At 43.4% G+C, this 13914-nt stretch overlaps 1 long non-coding RNA gene across 1 annotated transcript in view; it reads right to left on the bottom strand.

Annotated features, from left to right (window-relative positions):
- Positions 1-5454: 5454 nt before the first annotated feature.
- LOC107183388 overlaps positions 5455-13914 on the bottom strand; it is a 19000-nt gene continuing 10540 nt past the window's right edge. The window contains exon 2 of the long non-coding RNA XR_001514179.1: positions 5455-5683. This is a non-coding gene — a long non-coding RNA (uncharacterized LOC107183388). The remainder of the gene's footprint in view (positions 5684-13914) is intronic.

The raw sequence follows: 13914 nt of genomic DNA, 5'->3' as shown, positions 1-13914 counted from the left end.
TTGGGCCTGCCCTCTGCCACCCGGGAGCAGGCCTAAGCCAGCAGGGCGTTATCTCCCAAGGGGTCCCAGACTGCAAGAGGGCACAGGCCAGGCTGAGGGACCCCTCCTCCCCCGCGAGTTCACAAATTTTTGTGCACCGGGCCTCTAGTATCATAATAACTATGTATGGTGCCAGGTGGGAACTGGAAATACTGGGGGAAGGGTCACTTTGTAAATTATATATATGTGTGACCACCAAGCTATATACCTAAAGTTAAGAGAAAATAATATTGAATGTCAACTGTCATTTGAAATTTAAAAATAAAACAGAAGGAGATACAGCTAATAAAAATGTGTATTACCAAGCAAGATACTACCTTGGCTACTGGGTAACTGGAGCTCAAACCCTCAGAAGAGTGGAGAACCAGCCTTGGAGACAGCCCCTCCCCATGTGGAAACAGCTGAGACCTTTAAAGCCAACTCTTGTCAGTCAGGAGTTGATGGCTTCCCCCAGGGCCGTTCATTCTCCCACACACTGGGCACTGGCATGCTGTAAGTGGGCGAAGTGACTCAGTCAGCCAGAGCGGCCCCCAGGCAAAGATCAGGAGAGACGTGCAGGTGAAGCTGGCTTGAAGCACTGCAGTTGTAAAGTCTGAGGGGAGATGCAGAGGCCCTGCTACCCAGAAAGACATGGCCCATTACTCAAAATCCTGTTCCCAACTTTGTCCACAAATTCACTAATCCTCATACAAAAGACTTCATCTTTGAGTACAGTCAAAATTCTAGGTGTGAAAAGTGGATATCTGAGCGAGGGCACAAGTAATGTTGAATGCTATGGTTTGATAAAGTAGAGTGACCATGCCTCCCTCCAACCTCTAGCCTTTAGGAATGAGGTGCTCCAGGCTGGTGGTTCTCAGATGTCAGCATGTATCAGAATCACGTGGAGGGCTTGGGTCTCAACTTTAGTGTCTCTCACTGAGTAGTCTGGGGTCAGGCCTGAGAATCTCTATTTCTAACAAACTTTCTAGGGACGCTGATGCTGCTGGGCCAGGGACCACACCTGGCCCCAGGCCAAAGCTCTGCCCCCAACGTCCTCAAATGTGGAGCTATTGAGACCTGTGCTGACAAGGATATGACAGAGTCAAATGATGGCAGAGCAGGCCTCTTCCACAGTGGGATGGCCTAACAAAGCATGAGGTTAACACACAGAAGAAAAATCAGCAGCATTGTCTTGCAGTATATAAATGAAGGTCATGGAGGTGGTCCAGGTAAGAGCATGTAAGGATGGCAGCTGAATCTGTGTTCACCCAAGGTCCTCCTGTACCTGGCCAGCTCCTCCATGGACAGAGTGACCGCGGATTTCCAAAGATGATACTGAGAACTGGAGTCAGGTCACTCTTTCTAGGCAACATCTGGGCACTTACCTATTGAAAAGGGGATGCCTTGCCCTTGCCTTTCTTCCTTTATCCTTTTAGTCCAACAAGAGTCTGTTTTGCCTTTGGAAATAGCCTGGTGTCTTGGTCTCCTAGAAATCCGCTTACTCGTGAAAAGAGGACGACCTTAACTAGCACTTTATCTTTCGGCCTCTGAATTTAAGTGCTCAAGAAGCTATGATCAGATCAATTATTGCTTGAGAAAGAAGAAAACCCTGAAGTCTCCCCATGAGGTGACTTATGAAAGCCCATCGCCCTGGTCCCCCTGAGGCATGAGAGAGCATAATGATGCAAGACAGAAGGAAGTCTTTCCTCCCCCAAATCTCTGGAACTCAGAATTCAGTCTCCAAAGGAGTTTGACTTCAGATGCTCTATCATCCACACCATGTATCCAAAGAGCAAGTCTCATCATTCATGTAGTTTTCATTTTTCAAATGCTATGCTTGGCTCTTATGTGATAGGCCATGTGCCTTCTATAGAGTATTCAGAATGCAGTCTGATAGCTGTAAGAGGCTCTTGCAAGAGTCTATGTTTTCTAGTAGATCCATCCAACCCATTTGAAATTCTGTGATTTCAGATTCATTCTTTCCCAGGGAGGGACAGGATCCTGCAGAAACTCCCAATGAGCTGAAATGCCTTTCCTCCCAATGGCAAGGACCCCAACACTGAGCTAGAATCCTGCAGAAACACCTTGGTGGAGATAGACATACGATACTGTTTGCCAAGAGATGGATGGCCCAGCACAGAACCATATGGGTATGATATGGAAAAGGAAATGTTGATGGTGGAGAACACAGGGCACAAAATACGAGGAGAAGCAGTGAGAAGTCCGGAGTAGGTGAGGTGCTTCAATGCAGAACCTGGAAAACTGGTGGGAAACAGTAACACCTCAAGGTGGTGGATGGCCCAAGGAGCACAGGGTGCTTGTGGTGAGGAAGGAAGGCTCTGGATGATGTATTTCACAATCTTCGTACAAATCAAAGGTGAGGCTGTACGGGGGTGAGGGGGGACTCTTCCTGCTGCCTGCCCCATGGAGACAAAGCCAGACACCTTGTAGGAGGTCAGTCTGAACCAAAGGCAGACCAAGAAGGCATGAGACCTGCAGGAAGGTTTTCTCTACGCCTGTGAAAAGTCCTTCTCTTTGCACAAAGGAAAGAAACAAGCTCATTTTGCTTACTGTCAAAGTGTTTCAAGACATTGTTTTGACTTCATTTTCAGCTCTATTAACTTTAGCATCATCCCTACATGTTTTCCTTAGTTACTAGTCCAGTGACTAAATCTCTCTGAATGTCCATTTCTTTCAATGCTATAACACAAATACTCTAACACATATTCTACAGGTTGACATGATAATAAAGCAAACAGTATGTGCGAAGTGTCTGGCCGGGCCTGTCTCACTGTGGCTGAATGTGAGCTGTCTTCACTCCTGCCCCTCCCCTCCCACACCCTGGCCCCATCATTAGTTACCATGATAGTTGCTCTCTCTGAGTAGAGCTGGAGCACATTATAACACCTAGTCTATTTTCATGCATGCATTCACTCACTCATTCATTCAATGCATATTTGTTGTTATTTGTGATGTGACAGTCAGTAAATGTTGGAGATACAAAAATGATGGGCAGCCACTGCCAGCACATAGATCTCAGTCTCCCCAGGAGAGGAGCAAATAAAAATTTAATTTACTCGAGTGTGATAATGAGCGGTGCCAGAGAAACACAGAAGGAAAGTTAGAAAGAGGGAGGAAAAGCAGTGGCAAGGCTTCCCAAGGGAAGGGGCAGCTGAGCTAGATCTTCCGGGAACAGCTGAGGAATCAGCCAGGTGGAAAGGAGCAGAAAGAAGAGCAAGTGTGAGGGTGCAGAGTAAGACGCCTCTGAAAGCTAGAAAAGGAGCTGGGAAGGCAGCAATGCAGGGCAGGGAGGCAACGTGAACGAGAGAAGTGAGGCAGCCACAGCGCCGCCGGCACCATGGGAGTCAAGGAGGAAACCATGCGGAGAAGAAAGGGGTGGTTGGATCTGAGGAAGCAAGTAATACAGGGATTGTTTGTTCGCTACGTTGCTGATGATCTCGGCAAAAAAGGGAGTCAGAGAGCAGCTGGGACAGAAGTCAGCCTGCTGCATTGCCGTCCCCACCACCTCTGTTGTGCTTGGGAGTCACGGTCACCCTGGTATCTCATGTTAGCACAGAGGTGTGCTGCTGTTGGCTCACAGCTAGTATTTGCAGTTATGTCTCTCTATATATATATTTCATATTTTAGAGTACTTCTATAGCCCTTAAAGCAATTTATGCTCCCTTATACATTTGTACAGCCAGTGTTGCCTTTCAGAATACACCACTAACTCCACTACCGACACCCCCGCATACTCCTGGGAACTTGTTCCATGTCGATCTGGACCTCACATCTTACAGTGTGGGGCTTCATCTAGCATCTTGTACTTTGTCCTGCAGCACCCCACCTCTTCTGAGTGTCCACAGTCTGTATGAGAGGGTTATGCAGACGACTTGCTCCACATGACCAAGGGCTCCCCTTGTGGCGGGCAGTGGATCAAGCCCCAGTGCCATTTCTGGAAGCCCTTTCTTTAACCTTCCTCTAGCACAGAGGCGGGGAAATTAGAACATTCATCTTTCTAGACTGGGTGTGTGACAATTAGGGCCCCAAAGATTTGGGCAGACACCGTGGGGTAGAGATTTCCTTCCCAACTATAAAGGCAAAACCTCATTAGGGAAAAGCCTTTTGCCCTTGGCTTCTTCCTCCCAACTGCAATGCAGGTGTCTAGGGGCAGCCACCATTTGCAGATGTGAGGACGAGGACCACACAGAGGCTGGTGGAGATGAGGGATGAAGGAACCAGGGGCACTGGTGACACTGGGGAGCGGCTGCAGCAGTCTGGACTCCTTGCTAAGCAGAAGCATAACCCTTGTCGGTACATGCATCTTGATCCACCCCTGGAAGCATGAAAAGCAGACAGTTGGTTGGTACTTTGTGAGGTCCCTCGAATCCTGAGAGCTCTCCCACCTCCATGATACTCTCGAATGATCCATCACTGGCAGCTCCAAGTGTACACAAATGAAACAGCCCTTGTTGCACTGCGGCCTCTAGTGCACCCACAGCTACTGCTAAGACCCACGGTCAGACAACCCTGATATCTGGTTGACAGGTTTCTGGATGTTCCTGACCCCTGGATGAAAACCACAGAAGGACCCAGAAACGTGCCTTCATAAGAAAGTACAAAGATGCGTGGGTCACACCTACAAAGGGCAGGGTATCTCCCCTGCCCAGTAATACAGGATTACTGAAAGGGGAGAAGTGGGCAGGAGGAATGGAAAACAGAGGAAAAGAAGGTTCAATAGTGGCCAGTGAAGAGCAGGGAGAGTCCTGAGGCCCTGATAACGAGGAAGCCTCCTGTAAGTGTGATGAGAGAGGTATATGTTGAGAGAAAGTGCCAGGGCATACAAGAGTGGATGAGTTGCAACATGGCTCATTTAGGAACGCAGACTCATGGGTCCCAGCCCAGAGATTCTGAAGCCATAGATCTGAAGTAGGGTCCATCCAGGAATTTTCATTTCTTTTTTTAATATATATATTTTTTAATATATATATATTTTATTGATTTTTTTACAGAGAGGAAGGGAGAGGGATAGAGAGCTAGGAATATCGATGAGAGAAAAACATCAATCAGCTGCCTCCTGCACACCCCCCTACTGGGGATGTACCCACAACCAAGGTACATGCCCTTGACTGGAATCGAACCTGGGACCCTTCAGTCCGCAGGCTGACGCTCTATCCACTGAGCCAAACCGGTTAGGGTGAGGAATTTTCATTTCTAATGAGCACCTCAGTTGGTAATTGTGCATGTTTTAATCTTTGCTAAAGGCTATAAAACAGGGAGCTAGTGAAGGGAAGCCTGTGCTGGGGGTTAGAGATACTTGCCAAGTGAGTAGCATCTCTGGGCCTCAGCTATAAAATGAATAAACAAATGATTCTCAAACTCTTTTATTATGAAACCCTGTTTTACTAATAAGATTTAATACAAATATTTAATACATCAAATTGATGAAAAGAGGCTTCTCTGACTGAAGCAGAGTGGGAAACGAGAAAAGCCACCTGTTCCATCTCCCCACATCACCTCCCACTGAGGAAGCCCAAGGCTCTTGGCACCATCAGGCCGGTGGCTTCGGAGTCTGTTCCAGGGAAGACATGTGACTTTAACAGAACGACATATAAATTAGAGGAGGTCTTTGTGGTTCTTGTTTTGAAGGTCAGATAGATTCCCCCTTGAGATGGAGGATAAAGAAAAGAAAGTTGGGGATATATACTGGTAGTAAAGCATATTTGTAACCTTTGTTGTCTTCTCCAGGGGAGAAGCTGATGTCTGGGGGAGACTAGCTGAGTGTCAGTGGGTTCCGTAGGCTATTTCTGGAGTTGTCATGGTCTAGTGATTGGAGCTCTAAATTGACATGATCTTTCCCGAATTGACAAAATAGCAACATATATCAAGGCTTTATAATTGTTAATATCTGTTAACAGGGATTATCCTTCTAAAATCAACCCTAGAGAAAAGTATCTGTAAAGTAAAAAAGGTACAGGCACAAATATGTTCATTCATTCATTCATTCATTCACTTATTCATTCAACAGGCACAAATATGTTCATTCATTCATTCACTTATTCATTCAACAAACACTTATTGAATATCTACCATGTACCAGGTCTGTTCTGGGTTCTGAGTGCAGAAGAGTTGGAGTGAGGCTAGGGAACATTAAACTTCAAATCCTGCCCTTTTTGGAGCTTACATTTTTTTAAAAATATATTTTATTGATTTTTTACACAGAGGAAGGGAGAGGGATAGAGAGTTAGAAACATCGATGAGAGAGAAACATCGATCAGCTGCCTCCTGCACATCTCCCACTGGGGATATGCCCGCAACCAAGGTACATGCCCCTGACCGGAATCGAACCTGGGACCTTTCAGTCCACAGGCCGATGCTCCATCCACTGAGCCAACCGGTTTTGGCTGGAGCTTACATTTTGTAGGGTAAACTAGACAATCAATCATTCAATCAATAAATATATAATATATCCTATGTTTATTAGTGTTATGGAAGTGGAGTGTATTATAATAATGAAAAAAACAAATAGAAGAGAATGGGTCCGTTATGAAGTCTCAGACAAAAGGATAGTCACTTAAAACACATATTTAAAGGATTTTTTAAATTTCCAATATTTGGTGAAAAAAGGAAGACACAAAATTGTGTTTATATGTATATAATACATGTGTGTATGTGTCATATGTAATCTCACCTATATTAAGTGCATACATGCACATATTCTTAAAGAAAATACACCCCTATGATAAAATTAATAAACTATCTTTCAATGGTGAGATAATAGGTAATTTTCATTTTTGTTAAAAATAATTTTACAATGAATTCATAATACTTTTATAATTAGAAAACAATATAATTTTTAAAAAATACAACTTAAAAAATCACTTTAGAGTGTGTTATAATAGCATGTGAAAGAGAAAAGAATTACAAATATAGACATTGTTTTGCTCAAGAAAACAAAATGGGCACATGAAGTCATACATCTCTAGGATGTCCAAACTCTCAGCTAAGCATATTTGGCTCAACAGAGGCACGAAAAGTGAAGATGAAATAAAACTACTTAAGCCATGCTGTCTCAACGTCTCAAGGTGCCCCCAAACCTGGGCTTCTCATAGAGGTTACACTCACCTTAAGAAAATCTGAATTTCCAAAACTATGTTAAGATCTGCCACCTCGACTTAGGTCACGGGATTCTTTCCATGAAAGTCACCCTCCCCCCTTACAACTAGCACACACTAACCCAGCTCATAGGAAGTACAGGCCAGCCCCATTATATGGCTCCTCAGAATGAGCAAAGTGAGATCTGTTTATGTTTCAGCATCACGGGCTGACTTGTGTTCTCTTACCGCCAAAATTCATCTGTAGGAGTCCTAACCCCCAGCATCTCAGAATGTTGCCTTATTTGGAGACAGGCCCTTTAAAGGGGTACTTAAGTTACAAAGAGGTACTTAAGGTATAAAAAGAGGATATGGGGACACAGACAGAAGGGGAAGACCATGTGAAGAAACAGGAATGATCATCTGCAAGCTGAGGCGAAAGGCCTGGAACGGCTCCTTCCCTCGCAGCCCTCAGAAGGAACCAACTCTGCAGACACTCTAATGTCAGATGTCTAGCCTCCAGAACTAAATTGAATAAAAATTAATGAGAAAATAAATTTATTTGGTAAAGCCACCCAGTCTATGGTACTTGGTTACAGCAGCCATAGCAGACTAACACAGTACATAATTGCACGCACCCAAGACCTTGACCAGGTTCCTCTCACCCCCAAATTCCACTGAATTACCAAGATAAGATTCAAATTCCTCACGCTTCTCCTTAAATCTCCATCTGCTCCTATCATGTGTATTTTAACTCAGGCCTGATCGTGACAGACTCCTATTCGGTCTCTCCTTTCCTTCCCTTTTCAATCCATCATCTGCACAGGGGGATATTTGCAACAGATGCCAAACACACAGAAACAGATGTTCTGCAGGCAAAGTACCCACAGTGCAGGCACCTACTCAACCAGTGCAGGCACCTACTCAACCAGATAGGCGCCTCTGGTGACCTAGGGAGAAGGAAAAAGCTGCAGTTCAGCCACTACTTGAATGACTGGCCTGGCTATCCTAGCTAAACCTCAGCCTGGACAGCAGGGCGTGGGCCTCTGGCCAGCCCCTGAAGCTCCCTTCTCAGTGTTTGGTCTATGCTGCGTCTGTAGCTGCTGCACATCTGCCTTCAGTACATCTGACTTTGTCTGAAGGAATTCAAAGATCTCCTCTGGATGGCCCCTGCCTCCCACCATAGCGTATGGCCCTGGTCTCACCTCCACATGTCCCCGAGGCCCTCCATCCCTGCAAGTCTCAGTCATTCTTGACCGCTCCCTGCCATTCTCTCCAACAATTCCCTATATATCTGGAAAGATCACTTGTATTTGACATGGGACTAAATGACTTACCCCTGTTTCTCCATTTGGAACACAGCCTGGGAAGTCAGTCAGTTGACCCTTCCACCTATGTGGCCTGGGACAAGTGAATAAACCCTCTGGGTCTCAATTTCTCCTTCTATAAAATGGGAATATTAATAGTCCTACCAAACTGTTGCTGTGAGAATTAAATGGAGTCGTACAATATTAAGCTGCTAAACCTGGATATGGCAACAACTCAATAATTGCTAAACCTTGTTTATTTTGTTGAGCTTGACACAACACCCCACACCTTGTAGGTACTCATATTTGGGTGATGTTCTCAATCTTAAATAAACAGCATGTTAAACTTGACTTGGGAGCTTAGAAAAAAATGAAAAAAAAAAGTGAAATCTAAATGCTAATGGAAAACTTTGCTCATTTTGTCTATTTTTCACTTCAGGATATTGATGATGACTATGTAGATTACTTAAGAAGACTTTTTAATGTGGTGCTCTTCAAAACTACTTAAATCTTGTGCATATCCCAGCAACACAACATTACTTATATTCATCAACCTCCAATATTTGAAACACGCACACACACACACACACACACACACACACACTGCATAAAATTATACACAGCAAAACCAAGGATGCCAACCCGTATTTACTCTCAAAATTTCCTACATATAAAAAGCGTAAGGACACAATTCAATGATATTGAGTAACTTTATAGATTTCCGCAGCCTTTATTATAATCCAGCTTTAGATTTCCATTACCCCCAAAAGATCCCTTGTACCCAATTTCTACGGTACCCTCACCCACAGTCACAGGCAACCATTGGTCTGCTTTGCATGCCTGTTTCATACAATATTTTGTGTCTGGCTTCTTTCACTTAGTGTTTTTGAGTTTCGTCCGCATTGTAGTGTGTATTCATATTTCATTCCTTTCTATTGCCGAATAATACTTCATGTATAGATACACCATATTTTGTTTATCGATTCACCAGTTGATGGACATCTGGACTGTTTTTATTGTTTGATGATTATGAATAACATGGCTATAAATGTTCATATACTATGTTTATATTGATGTGGACATGTTTTTACTTATCTTGGGTAAATATCTAGGAGAAGAAATCCTGGAGCATATGACAAATTTATGTTTAACTTTCCAAGAAATTATCAAACCATTTCCAAAGTAGTTGCACCTGGATTTCCACCGATGACTGATTTAGTGCCAGCAACCCCTCCGCCTCACCTCCCACCTGTGTCTGTTGCCTCCTGCACAATCCTAAAGAAGCTTACTCCAGCAGCAGCCACAACCCCGGTGTCAGCAGGGGACCTCTGAATGAAGCAGAACTATCACTATGTGGCCTGCTGAGGCTCATCCCCAGAGCAAATGGTTGACAGGAACACTAAGAGCACCAAGAATCTTTACAGCTATTGCTGCCCTTGACTCTACTACAATGATCCAAATATTCCCAGGAGCTAAAACTAAAGTGTTAACCAGCCCTAAATGGTACCTTCTAAGCATACCAAGGAAACTAATGCACCCTTGAGCTAATGTAAAGGTCATTGACAAAGATTATGAACCCTCCTTAGTGCTCCCACATTTCAACAAATAACCAAGAGTGATAACATAAACCCAACAACGGCCATGTAGGTAGCTCAGGTGGTTAGAGTGTTGTCCCAATATGCCAAGGTTGCGGGTTTGATCCCCCATTAGGGCACATACAAGAATCAACCAATGAAAGCACAGATATGTGGAACAACAAATTGATGTCTCTGCCTCTCTATCTCTCAGTCTCTCTCTCTCTTTCTCTAAAATCAATAAAAATTCAACAACAAAAAAACCCCCACAAAAGTCCTGTCCAGATGGCTCAGTTGGTTGTAGCATCATCCCATATACCAAAAGGCTGCAGGTTCAATCCCTAATCGGTGCCATACAGGAGGCAACTGATCAATGTTATGCTCACATGGATGTTTCTCTCTCTCTCTCTCTTTCTCTCTCTCTCTCTCTCCTCTCTCTCCTCCCCCTTCCTCTTTCTCAAATCAACAAAAACATATCCTCGGGTGGGGATTAAAAAAGCAACAGCCGGGTGGCGTGGTTCAGAGGTTGAGCTTCAGCCTGTGGACCAGGAGGTCACTGGTTCGATTCCAAGTCAGGGCATATGCCCAAACTGCAAGCTTGATCCCCAGTAGGGGGAGTGCAGGAGGCAGCTGATCAATGATGTTTTCTCATCACTGATGTTTCTATTTCTCTCTCCCTCTCCCTTCCTCTCTGAAATCAACAAAAATATCTTTTTAAAAAAAAACAAGCATTGTCTATGAAATAAAATATTTTAAAAAACAACAGTTGAGATTGAGACTCCTTACACAATAACGCTATGAACACAGATGCTCTTCAATTTATGGTGGTTTTATGTCCTAATAAACCCATTATAATTAAAAATATTATTGAGTCAAAATGCATTTACTACACCTTACATACTGAACATCGTAGCTTAGCCTATATCCAGTTTTTATTAAATGTATATTGCTTTCACTTCATTGAAAAGTAAAAAAAATTGTTAAGTCAAACCATCATAAGGTTGGGGACCATCTGTACCATCTTAGGAATGATAAATTCCCTGAGGTAGATCCTCGGAGCTATTGAACTAGCCAATGTTTTATTCTGGCCCATTTATCCAGCATCACAGCCACAATTTGCATTCATCTATGAGGTATCCCAATATAGCTTCACTAAATTATCTGTGGAGTATATCTATATCCCTACCATTTATGCAGACAGATCTTCGCGGGCTCGTTTTATTTTTAAGTACCCTAGCTAAACCTCAGCCTGGACAGGCTGCTCTTCAATGTGGTGCTCTTCAAAACTACTTGAAGAGAAATATAAGGGTTGGAAAAGGTAGGTTTACAGTTGTGATTATGGGAAATAGTACAATAATTAATAAATAATAACGCAAGAATAAGTTGTTTTGCATACTCACAACTGTAAACCTACTTTTGCCCACCCCTGTATTCTACTGAGGGGAGAAACACATAAAGGTATTTCACAAGATAGTCATACCGTGGTCCAGACTTTGACTAACTAGCTGCGTCACTGCACATCTAAGAGGCCCAGAACCTCAGTTAGATTTGGAGGCTTCATTTGATCCCAAGAAGGCTGCTCCGTACCATCTCCAGTCAATATCCCTACTCCTGGCACTCTCCAGAAAGCCCAACATCTACTTGCCTATTTAGTTTCTGGAAGCAACATATTCCCCATCTACACATTTAATTAAAACCTATTTAGACAATTGCAAGAAAATCGGTCCAATCGGAACGAAGTCATCCCGGCAATAGACCCTTGAGGCCACCCAAAAAGCTGTCCAGGTAAAAATGCCACTAATTCCATCTGGTGATTCCTCTACTATGGAAGCCTTAGCCACTAGTTCTCATGCTCTATGGAGTCTTCTTGCCCATGGATCCAAGTAAGAGTACACCTTGCTTGTCCCAATTGGCTACTTGCAGGGTCCCCTACGTTTAGGAGAAAGGGAATACATTTTTTTTAAATATATGTTATTGATTTTTTACAGAGAGGAAGGGAGAGAGACAGAGAGTCAGAAATATCGATGAGAGAGAAACATCGATTAGCCGCCCCCTGCACATCCCCCACTGGGGATGTGCCCACAACCCAGGTACATGCCCCTGACCGGAATCGAACGTGGGACCTTTCAGTCCGCAGGCCAACGCTCTATCCACTGAGCCAAACCGGTTTCGGCATAAATTTATTTTATAGACGACAGCACCACCATCACATGTGCTGAAAACAGTGAAGAGCTGCTTCTTTCCATTCTATGACCAGGACATCCTTGATAAAGGATGGGACCCAAACATCAGTCATTTCAACACCGGAGGATACCCTCAAAAATAGTATGTTCATTGCCCATATTTTACAGACTCCTGAGTGGTAGCTAATGGCTCTTCTCTTTGATCTGCTCTATGGATCAAACACAAAATAGATCCCACATTCAGGATTGTTCACTATGGGACCTTCCACATTAGGAATATATCGCTGCTCAGACCTCATGTATTAAAATTAAAGTCCCCCCTGTCTCAGCTCCTACTACAGGTCCCAAGGAGGAAGCTCAATTTAATGCCACAGCCAACCAACTTGCTCACATTTCTTAAGTAAACTCGTATAGAACCCAAACAGAATTACCCTTCCTACTGAATAACAAACTCCCTTTCTGCTATCCCTTTTCAAACTTGGAGCCCAGATTGAAAGGGATAACACAGTGGGGCCCATAGAAAATGAGGGCCCTAATCTTCCCCTTCCACCCCCGCCCCCCCCCAAAAAAAGCTATTCTATATGCCAAAGAAATCTGTCTGCCAAAGCCTACTGTCCTTCCTCAATATGATGGCTTTAAAGGCTGACTAACTGGAGGTGTCTGTTTCTTGGTGCCTTCTTTTAAACTACATAACAGTCTTTGGTATAAAAGACACATGTCTAGTATTTTCAATTGTTTAACACAGACTCAACACTCCCTATAACTGTGTGGATCTTTTAACGAGGAATGGAAAATCTTGAATTAGTTCCTAACAACAACATTCTTAAATAGGATTCCAGCTCCACTCTATTATGGTGATTTGAATAAGGATTTGCTACAAGACTCAGGATGGAATGCCCGTGTCTCTCATAATAATAGGAAATAAGAATTTACTCAACAACTCCTGGAGCCAAAGGAATACTGATTTTTAGTCATTCTTGTGGTAATTTCTCAAATGTAAAGCTCTGTCTCGAGGTCTTAGGGCTACTCACAGACTCGTAAAGGCTTTGTAAAACTGCTGTATACTCAGTACTCTCTCTCTCTGTTCCAGCGCTTTTCCTGGAGAACCATCCTCCTTTATCCCCACCTCAGGAATTCTTCGCTTGCCTGAGTAATAAACCTTTCTTTGGTTATACCAAAGCACTACTGTCATGACCTTCAGTAGGAGAAACTAACCTTGGGAGGAGCTGCCCCATGACATGGTGAAGTTGCTAGAAAAGCCATCATACAAGGTAGGAAGTGACTATCTCATTGTGTTTTTTCCCTAGTGACTAATGATGTTAAACATTTTTTTTCAAATGCTTATTAGCTATCTGTATATATTCTTTGGTAAAATGTCTATTAAAATTTCTGCCCATTTTTAAATTAGGTTGTTTCCTTGTTATTGAGTTAGTTGCAAGAGTTCTTTATATATTCCATATAGAACTCTTTTACTACTATATGATTTTCAAATATTTTCTCCCAGTCTATAGTTTTTCTTTTATATTCTTTTAAAAATACTTTTATTGATTTCAGAGATATATAAACATCAATGATGAGAGAGAATCAATGATTGGCTGCCTCCTGCAAGCCCACATTGGGGATCGAGCCTGCAACCTGGGCATGTGCCCTGACCAGAAATCAAACTGGGATCTCCTGGTTCACAGGTTGATGTTCAACCACTGAGCCATGCTGGCCAGGCTTCCTCTCATATTCTTCT

Source organism: Myotis davidii, unplaced genomic scaffold (assembly GCF_000327345.1).
Source record: "Myotis davidii unplaced genomic scaffold, ASM32734v1 scaffold980, whole genome shotgun sequence".
NCBI lineage: Eukaryota > Metazoa > Chordata > Mammalia > Chiroptera > Vespertilionidae > Myotis > Myotis davidii.
The sequence above is the reverse complement of the archived record's forward strand: the minus strand, read 5'-3'. Positions and strand labels throughout refer to the sequence as shown.